Raw genomic sequence first — 9469 nt, 5'->3', positions numbered from 1 at the left:
AGATGAAGAGGCTCTTGCGACCCCCCACGATACAACTCGCTCTCGCAAGGACGTGCGTAAAAGGTCGCCTTCCTCCCAGCGTGTAAATAACGGCTCCCCCCGCCCGCCCGCCCGCCCGCCCGCCCCGCTTCCCCCGGATGTCTCGGGATCTCTTCTTCTCCCACAAGGCCGCTCTCTCCACTGCGGGGCCTGCCAGCGTCGCCGACATCCTCCTCGTCGGGCCCGCAAGCGCCTCCCGCCGACCGGGCTCCGCGCCGCGTGAGCGAGACTCCTCCGCGCCCGCCCGAAGAAGAGAGGCCGCGTTTCCCCCCTCGGAGGCTCTGGCGGACGACAGGCGCCTGCTTGCCGGCATCGAGCGCTGGTCCCGCAGTTGCTGCCGGGCGGCGGCGGCGAGGTCACGACGGCAGCGGCGGGGTCAGAGGGTAAAGGTCGCTCCCCCAGCATCCTCCGTGCAGGGTGCTCAGCCATCTTGGATCCTCGGGACAAGAAAATTCATGCGGTGAGTTCGGCCCGATTCTCCTTCCCCCCGCCGCCTCTCCCCCGCGCCGCGGCCCAGCTCGGCAGCTCCCGGGGGAGCTCGCGGGCGCCGGGGGAGGCCTTCCCGACGGCTCCGGCCCGCTTCGGGCTGGCCGCGGCCCGCTTCTTCCCGCTCGGTTTCCGTTTGCTTTTGTCTCTCTCTCTCTCTCTCTCTCTCTCTGAGGGAGAGGAGCAGGGAGTGCGGGGGGGGGGAGGAGGAGGAGAAGAGATGCGTGAGGGGAACAGGAGGAGGAGGGCGAGCGAGGCGACGCGCAAGCTCTGAGCGGGCAGCCCCGAGGCCCGGCCCGGAGCAAGGAGGGGGTGGGTGGGAAGCCCCGCCGCGGGAGGCGGCACCGCGGAGGCCCGTCAGGGCCGCGTCCTGCTTCTGCCCGGCCGCTCCTCCCCTGGGCCCGCAGCTTCCGTTCCCGCCGCCGGCTGACTGGGGTCCGGTCCTGCCTGCGCCTCCCGCCCAGCCGCCGCTCGGCCTAGTCGCGGCCGCTTCCGCTCTTCTCCCTCTTTCCCGCCTCCCGCGCTGCTGCCCTTTATGCCACCCGGGTGCGAGCGCCGCGTCCCCCCTGATGCCTGAGGCTCCGGGTAAGGAAGCGACAAAGCAGAGCTCTCTGCCCCTTCCCGCCGCCTCGCGTCTTTCTCTCGTCCTAAGCGGGAGGCGGCCTCGGCGGCCTCTGTATTAGGATGGAAGGCCCGGGATGGAGAAGGGGGGCTCCCTTTGCATTTGCTGGCGGGGGTGTGGGGGGTTTCGCCGCAGCCGTACGACCCAGCGGCTGCGAAGAGCCTCCTTCCGGCCCCCGACGAGGTTTGCAGAACAAACTTGCGACTGAGCGGTTTCGCTCTCTTCCAGGACTAGGTCTTTCTTGCGTGGATGGGCTTGTTTTTGTTTTGCTCGCTCTGGAGCGTGCACTGCAGTTCCCCCGCGGTAAACTGATAACGCTTTTGTTTGTGTGTGTGTGTGTTTGTGTGTGTGTGTGTAAATAGTAACATTGCATTTGGGGTGGGGTGGGGTGGGGTGGAGAAGCAGCTCCCTGGAGGAAGTGGCAAGGCTGCCCTTTGTTCGCGTTGAAGCTGTGTGTAATAATGTGGCCGATCCTGTCAACGTTTAGTGAGCAGGAGTGAGGTTTTTTTATGAGACTGAGATGGTTTGGGCCATTAAGGAGTTTTGATACCTGGCTGCTTTTTTTTTTTTTAAGTTCGAAGTTGAGGCCTTGTATGTAGCACATCTTTCAGTCGTGGCAACCTGCAACCTGCAAAACTGATCATGTTAAAACACAGTGGGTGCATTGAAGCTTCCCTTGCCTAGCCCCTGCTTTTTAAGCAAATATCATGCTGATTCTTACAATTGCGTGGTGGTTCTTGTATTAATATATGTGATGTGGCATTCCAGAGTACCATATTGTAGACCTTAACATGCTCTTGTAAACTTTATAGGGGAGTTGTAAGCATCCCAGGCAGCTGGTTGTTTTGGTCCTGTGTGGCCTGCTGGCATCTAGATTTTAGGTATAGGCTGTAAGATTCAGAAACAGTTTTGTGAGTCTGCTGAGCTTTCTACTTTCAATCCCTAATTTACTTATGGTGGGAGTAATACTGAGCATTAGTTACTTTTGAAATATTTGGGGAGGGGAGTGGAAAGTCTGTCTTCTTTTGCCGCTGGTAATTAATTTAATCTGTACACACACACAGAGTAATCAGCATTAAAAGACTATATGGAAGCTGTTTTGATATGATACACAAAATAATACATCTGATCATAAAGCACAAATCATTTCTAAAAACACTGTTCACTTCATTTACTATTTGGTGAAAGACAACAACAAACATTGGTGTTCCTGAAATAGAAATTGTCAGCTTTGTTCTTAAAGATGCCATGAATGTGTGCAGGGAAATCTTTTAAATACCATTGTTTAAGAAAAATCATTTTTAAATGAAAGCTAATAAAGAACAAATGTTACTGATATGGCTGGATACTGAAAATTGTATAACTAATGCACACCAATAGATTTCTAATACAGTAGGACGTAAAATGTCAAGCAGGTAATACCTTTTTAAAAAAATAATAATCAGAAATGGGTATTCAGCTCTTAATGAGACATGCATAGATTCTACCAAAGTCCATGTAGTGTAAGTTCTAAAAGCTACTCTGATTGTTTTTGTGAGGGTGAACTTCTACTTCAATGACTTCAGAAAATTATTACAGATCATGACTTTCTTCTTGTTCTTGATAAAATATCAGTGATGTGGCTTTTTCAGAAAGAAATTGAATAGAATATTTTTCTGGAATTTTTATGCGTGCAAATGGGGATGATTTCATCAGTAATTTTTCTGATGTCATAAAGTTTGATCTAATTACACACTGTTTATTTTACTTGTATTTAGTGAGCAAAGCTAAAAACTTGCCTAATATTTTTTGCAACTGGGATCCTTACATTGTTGCTGATGGACTTCTTAAATGGGAAATTTTCCCAAGAAAAACAAAGCACTGGAAATTTTTCCATCCATCACCATTAGTTATGCCTTAGAGTAAAGGTTTTTAACCTTTTTGAGTCCACAGCTCCTTTGACCCAGCTCCATTCTTTCTGTGGGTCTTAGGAGCCCAGTTATGTCACCCTTTGCCTGCAGAGTCAGCCCCTCACCCCTTTTCAAACATGCTCCCTTGTGGAGTGTTCCCTCAGCTTCCTATCCCCTCTCCTTGAGAGTCCTCTGGGCAGCAGCAGCTGCCGCCCCCTGGTTTCTGAGCTGCCCCCCCCTGCCCCAAAGAGGTGCCTTCTCACACTGCCCTACAGGACTTGGGAAGCACCCCCTGGCCAGCCCCATTCACCTGAGGAGCTTGTAACCAGGGATGCTGTAACAAACAGTTGTGCATTTCTTTTGGAGGCACAGATGCAACAGGGCGTCAGAGGAGGGAAGAAAGGAAAGAGGGACAGAGGCCAGTGTTGCCTGCAGCACTCCTGACGATCATTCAAGGCACCCCGGGAGCCATGGCACACTGGTTGAAAACCACTGCCTTTGAGGTTTCTTCTCATTTTAAGCAAGACATGACGTCTAGATTTATGTACTAAAGTAACTGCAGAAAATTGTTAGTAATTATCAGGAATAGTTTGTTCTTAAACTCAAAAAGTTGTACTTCAATGATGCTCCCTGAAAAGTTGTCAGATACTCATGTAACTGAAGCAGAGCTCTTCTGATGTCTCTGGTGGATATTTTTATACTGTAAAGTTAGGTTTTCCATGGTGAGACTTGTGCATGGATTCCCTGCACAAAATTTTGAACTGTTTAAAAGACTCTAACCTTGAGTACAAACAACGTATCTGTTAAACTCGAGTAATTAAAAGTTGCATGGAGTTGATGACATTTTCTGGGATTACTAATATATAACATGATTGATATTGTCCATCGTTAATGCATAGAGTTGGATTCAGAGTTGGCTTTTCTATAAATGGAAGGGACTGCAATCCATTGGAGGCTCCTGCTGATGGAACTGGGGTGGGAGGAGGATGATTCTCAGTGCAGACTCCCACACCACTTCACACACTGTTCAGAAGGGTCTCTCAGCCCTCTGGAATAGACTTTCCGGAGGAAGGATAGAATTCACAGAAAGCAAGAGGAGAATCCTGTGCGCCCTGTTCCACTCAGGGGAACTCTGGATCCAACTATACATTACTTGGAAGTCATAAGTTGTGGCAGTTACTTCATTTGCAGAGCAGTACTGTGCATGTCTACAATTTGCCATGGAGATACTTTCCTCTTTGCTTATTAAAACTGCAATTCTATGTACATGTAAAAGGTAAAGGTAAAGGGACCCTTCACCATTAGGTCCAGTCGCGGACAACTCTGAGGTTGCGGTGCTCATCTCGCTTTATTGACTGAGGGAGCCAGTGTACAGCTTCCAGGTCATGTGAACCAGAGCAATGCACGGAAACGCCGTTTACCTTCCCACCGGAGCGGTACCTATTTATCTACTTGCACTTTGAAGTGCTTTCGAACTGCTAGGTTGGCAGGAGCAGGGACCGAGCAACGGGAGCTCACCCCATTGCGGGGATTCGAACTGCCAATCTTCTGATCAGCAAACCCTAGGCTCTGGTTTAACCCACAGTGCCACCCGCGTCTCTGTACATGTACCTGGAAGTAAACCCACTTTAATTCAGTTACACTTATTTCTGAGTAAACATGCAGAGAAGTGCATTCCATGTTCACTAGAGTATCTGAAATACAAAAATTAATGATTTAAAATCAAGTTTCTTTCAAGGATTCAAAATAGATATTCCTGGAGTTATCACACTGTGACCATCACTGTTTCTTTATTTCTTTATTTCTTAAGTCCTTCATAGAATTGTTTGCTGTAGTTTCAGAGTAATGCAAGTGTGAGTTTCTTTCTCTTTTTTAAAAGGCTATTTAAGGCAACTTAAGATGAACATGTAATGGTTATTTATGATGAAATTAATATATTAGATAATAATTTGGTCTAATTATGTAATATTTACAGGCAATAAAATTCCATGTACTGATTTGACTGCAATTTCCCAGAACATGTATAATCAAATATTTATGTACTACTTAAGTAACGTGCTGTTTACATGTTACTTTCACATGGAGTTGCTTTCTCTGTAGACAGTATATAATACTTGAGGCTGTCTTTGTCCTCCTCTCCTGCACTTCCTGGTTTGTTAAGGTATCTCAGCACACATTGTGACACACTAGACATGAAATTTCATGAGGGTGAAGGCGATAACAGTTGTTCTTATAATGAGATGTCTTCACAGAATGAAGAAATAGTATTAGAATGTCAAAGAGGGTAGTGAATAGTCAAGTCAATATATTATGGAGATTCGACCCATTTCTGTTTGTACGTTCACCTGAGCACTTTTAATTTATCACTTTAGCTTGTTGCTTCTGTTTTTAGCAATTATGTATGAAATACACTATATATGCCTACTCAGAAATGAGCCCCATTGAGTTCAGTGGTGCTACTCCCAGGTGAGTGGATATAACTTGCAGCCTCGGGTATCGATCAGAGTTGATACTGTTATTGAACTGTTTTAGTGATGAAATTGAAATGCTAAACAAGTAGCCTGTGACATCCTTAAACCTCTTGGCACATTTGAACTAGCTTTAAAAGTCAAAATTGTACTTTTACAGGTAACAGAAAGATTTGCAACCTAATTCAAAATTTTGCATAGGATTTGGCCTCCCTGCAGGTTCCTTGTGATAAAAAGCTTCTATTTATTTCAGAGTAGTGGACAATGCAAAGCTCTGATGTACACAAGTAGTAGTCTTGTGTGTTGGGACTCAGATATGTCTGCCATTTAAACTTGCCTTTTTAGCATACACATACAGTTAAAAAGTTGTTTACATTTTGACTGGTAATACTTTTGTTTACATTAAGTACTCTCAAATTAGGTTATTGAAAAGCTAAACTAGCAAATTTATTCATTTAGATTTAAAAACATTACAGAACATCCAGTTTAACTTTATGTACCGGTATTCAGGGTTGTATCTAACTAAGCAATACTCTGATTAGATCCACTGAAATAAATAAGCTTAAGGTAGCCGTAGTTTTCAATGGGTGTGGTTAAGCCACACTTGTTTGGATATCACCCTTGGTTCTAAAATCAACTTTGGGGCTTCCTGTGATTTTATTTATTACAATAATTTATATCCCATCTTTCTATGGAAATTGTGTGCCATTTGGTTGTTACAAATAACAGGACAGACTTTCTGATCAGAAAAATATCTGACTGTTCTTTCAGGTGATTATAAGCTGCATGCTTCCTTCAAACACTTCTGGGTTGTGAGGAGTTGATTTAAGGGTTGGACCTCTTCTCTGAATAAAATTGTATACTAGAATTCTGTTTTCATTTTTTTAAATATTCATCCTCAAACTAAATAAATCTGTAGGCCTTGAATGCAACTCAGTTGGAGAGCCTCTGTACATAGCTCATACAATTTCCTTGTCTTGCCAGAGGGACTGTATTGATGATTTTTAAAACAGTTATTTGGGTTATGAAGTATACAAATGCTAGGAGGCTCTTTTGAACTAAAGTATGTAAAAACAGAACCTGTTTATAATGCTGCCAAGTAGCCAAACGAACCTCTGCCTGGCCTACTAGTGTGCTTTTGGTATGCAATATGCAGATACACCTTTTCATAGTATAGAGATAGATGTTGTCACCTGTTAATGCCTGCACATCCATTTTCTGTTAGAGGTACAGAAAATGGACAGCCCTGTGTTATCACTGTACATTAAAAGATAATTTTGATGAAGATGGAAGGTTTCTATATTTCATGTGACCTTGAAATTGGTTGGCATTGTTAAGTTGCACAAGAATAAAAGGAATAGACCCTCTAAGTGCCAGGGAGAGTGTAGTGCAGAGTGTGTATAGTAAAATTTAACAAGAGACATTAGTTTTTCGTATCTTGGAAAGCTTTAAGCTTTAAGTCCAGGGTTCAAAATTAGCAGGGCGCCAGGTGCATTTTGCACCTAAAGGTTCTTCATTTGCGAGAACCTTAAAAAGTCTGGGTGCTATTTTTTACACCTGGCTGACATTCAAGGATTACTGAAATGCATGTGCTTTGAAACCTCAAAGTATATGTTAAGGGTAGACAATATGTCAAAGAGTTTAACGATAAAGAGTAGAGTGTTTGGAAAAAATGAAGTATGGTACCAATATTTTTATTGTGAACACCAAGTTAAACATGTATTAACAATTTCTGCTAAAAATTGATATTAACAATGTGTCACTTAAGTGAATTGTGTATTATTTCATGCTTATCAAAATAAATAGATCCAGTTACAGGTGGGTAGCCGTGTTGGTCTGCCATAGTCGAAACAAAATAGGAAATTCTTTCCAGTAGCACCTAAGGTGCTACTGGAAAGAAAATAAATAGAGTTGCCGACACCCGCCCCCATGGTGACTAGACATTCTGTTTTGACTCCCACAACCTAGGTCCCAAAAGCCATTTGGCTCCTAGCTTTTCTATCCCACTTTCTAACACTGTTCAAGCCCATTAGGATTTGAAATATATTTGTTCTTATTTGAAATAAATTAATTAGGAATGTGTATTTGGATTTCATTCATGAAATCAATCTGATATGAAAACACTTTCATCTTCCTAGAATAATAGTATAAAGAAGATACTGGAACTTAAAATATGAACGTTGCCTTCCTAGAGCACATTACCAAACACTCAAAAAGGAGAGATAAAGTAATCATGGGATACTTCAGCTACCCTGAAATCTGTTGGAACTCAATCTCAGCCAAGAATGTAAAGTCCAACAAATTCCTCAATTTCTTCGCTGACAATTTCATTTCCCAGAAGCTTGAAGAGCAACAAGGGGATCATGTGTCTTGAACCTAATGGAGGAACTGGTTGACAAAGTGGAAGTACTGGGAACCTTGAGAGGAAGTGATCATGTCCTCTTGGGTTTCATGATAGAGGCAAGGGAAATCTGAGTGTAGTTGGACATGCACCCTGGACTTTAAGAAGGCAGATTTCAAAATGCTTAAGGAACCTCTGGGTGAGATCCCATGGTCAGAAATATTCAAAGAGAAGGGAGTCCAATATTGAAGGCCCAAATACACACAATTCCAACAAAAAAGGAAAGTGGGAGGCATCTAAAGAAACTAATGTGGCTACAGATGAGTTGATATTTAACAAGGGCATGTAGAAGAAATGGAAGAAAGGGGAAATCACAAAGTAAGAATATACACGAGCAGCCAACAAATGCAGGGAGAAGGTCAAGCAGACCAAAGCTCAGAATGAGCTCAGGCCTTCAAGAGAGGTTAAAAATAATTTAAAAAGGTTTCTTCAACCATGTTTGAAAAAGCAAATGAAAGAAAGAATATGTATTAGGTCCTCTCCATGGAGAAATGCGCTTGGCTGGCAGAGAGAAGGTGGAACTACTCAACATGTACTTTACCTTTGTCTTCACTTAAAAGGAAAGCAGTGCCCAACCTGGTGATAACATAATAAATGATGCAAGGAGAGAGCTTCAACCCAATAGGAAAAGAGATAGTAAGGGAACACCTAACTACTTTAAATGAATTCAGATCTCCAGGACCTGATGAGCTGCACCCAAGGGTACTAAAGGAGCTTGTGGATGTAATCTCAGAGCCTGTCTATAATCTTTGAGAATTTCTGGAGACAGGTGAGGTCCCTGCAGATTGGAGGCGGGCAAATGTATGCATCTCCAAAAAAGGGGGGGAAGTAGACCTATGTAACTACTGACTGGTCAGCTCGACATCTGCACTCCTAGAACAGATAATTAAATGGTCTATGAGCACTTAGAAAAGTTGTGATTACTAAGACGCAAGCATGGGTTTCTCAAAAACAAGTCATAACAGACAAATCTCTTTTTGGATAGAGTTACAAGCTTGGAGGACCAGTGTAATGCTGTAGATGTAGTGTATCTTTCTTTCAGTAAGACTTTTGACAAAGTCCTCCATGATATTCTTGCTGAGAAGCTGGTAAAATAGGGGCTGAACAAAGTTACTGTTAGGTGGATTGGTAGCCGCTTGACTGACCAAACCCAAAGAGTGCTCACTAATAGTTTCTTGTCATCCTGGATAAAAGTGACAAGTGGGGTACTGCAGGGTTCTGTCCTGGGCCCATTGTTCAACATCTTTATAAATTACTTGGATGAAGGAATTGAGGGGATGCTCAGCAAATTTGCAGAAGACACCATGCTGGGAGGGTGTAGAATACATAATCAAGGATTCAAGATGACCTTAATAGATTGGAGAACAGGGCCAAAACTAACAAAATGAATTTCAGTAGGGACAAATGCATGGTTCTACACTTAGGCAGGAAGAACCAGCTGCACAAATATAAGATGGGGGGAAACTTGGCTTGCCAGTAGTACATGTGAAAAGGATTGAGGAATTTTAGTTAGGCAACAAGCTAAACAAGAGCTAAACATGAGTGTGATGCAGCAGCAAAAAAA

The 9469-nt window shown here is 43.7% G+C and overlaps 1 protein-coding gene across 9 annotated transcripts in view; it reads left to right on the top strand.

Moving 5' to 3' along the window:
* The first annotated feature begins 364 nt into the window (after positions 1 to 364).
* CNOT2 (CCR4-NOT transcription complex subunit 2) overlaps positions 365 to 9469 on the top strand; it is a 55464-nt gene continuing 46359 nt past the window's right edge. For 6 of the 9 annotated variants that reach the window (XR_004427502.1, XR_004427504.1, XR_004427503.1 and 3 more), the window contains exon 1: positions 406 to 499. The gene's annotated coding sequence lies outside the window, so the exon portion shown is untranslated. Of the gene's footprint in view, positions 500 to 1026; positions 1111 to 9469 lie in introns of those variants that run through there. The other 3 variants (XM_033163432.1, XM_033163431.1, XM_033163427.1) reach the window with 2 other exon arrangements.

Source organism: Lacerta agilis, chromosome 10 (genome assembly GCF_009819535.1).
Source record: "Lacerta agilis isolate rLacAgi1 chromosome 10, rLacAgi1.pri, whole genome shotgun sequence".
Classification (NCBI taxonomy): Eukaryota; Metazoa; Chordata; class Lepidosauria; order Squamata; family Lacertidae; genus Lacerta; species Lacerta agilis.
Note: the sequence above shows the minus strand (reverse complement) of the source record. Positions and strands in the feature narration are given on the sequence as shown.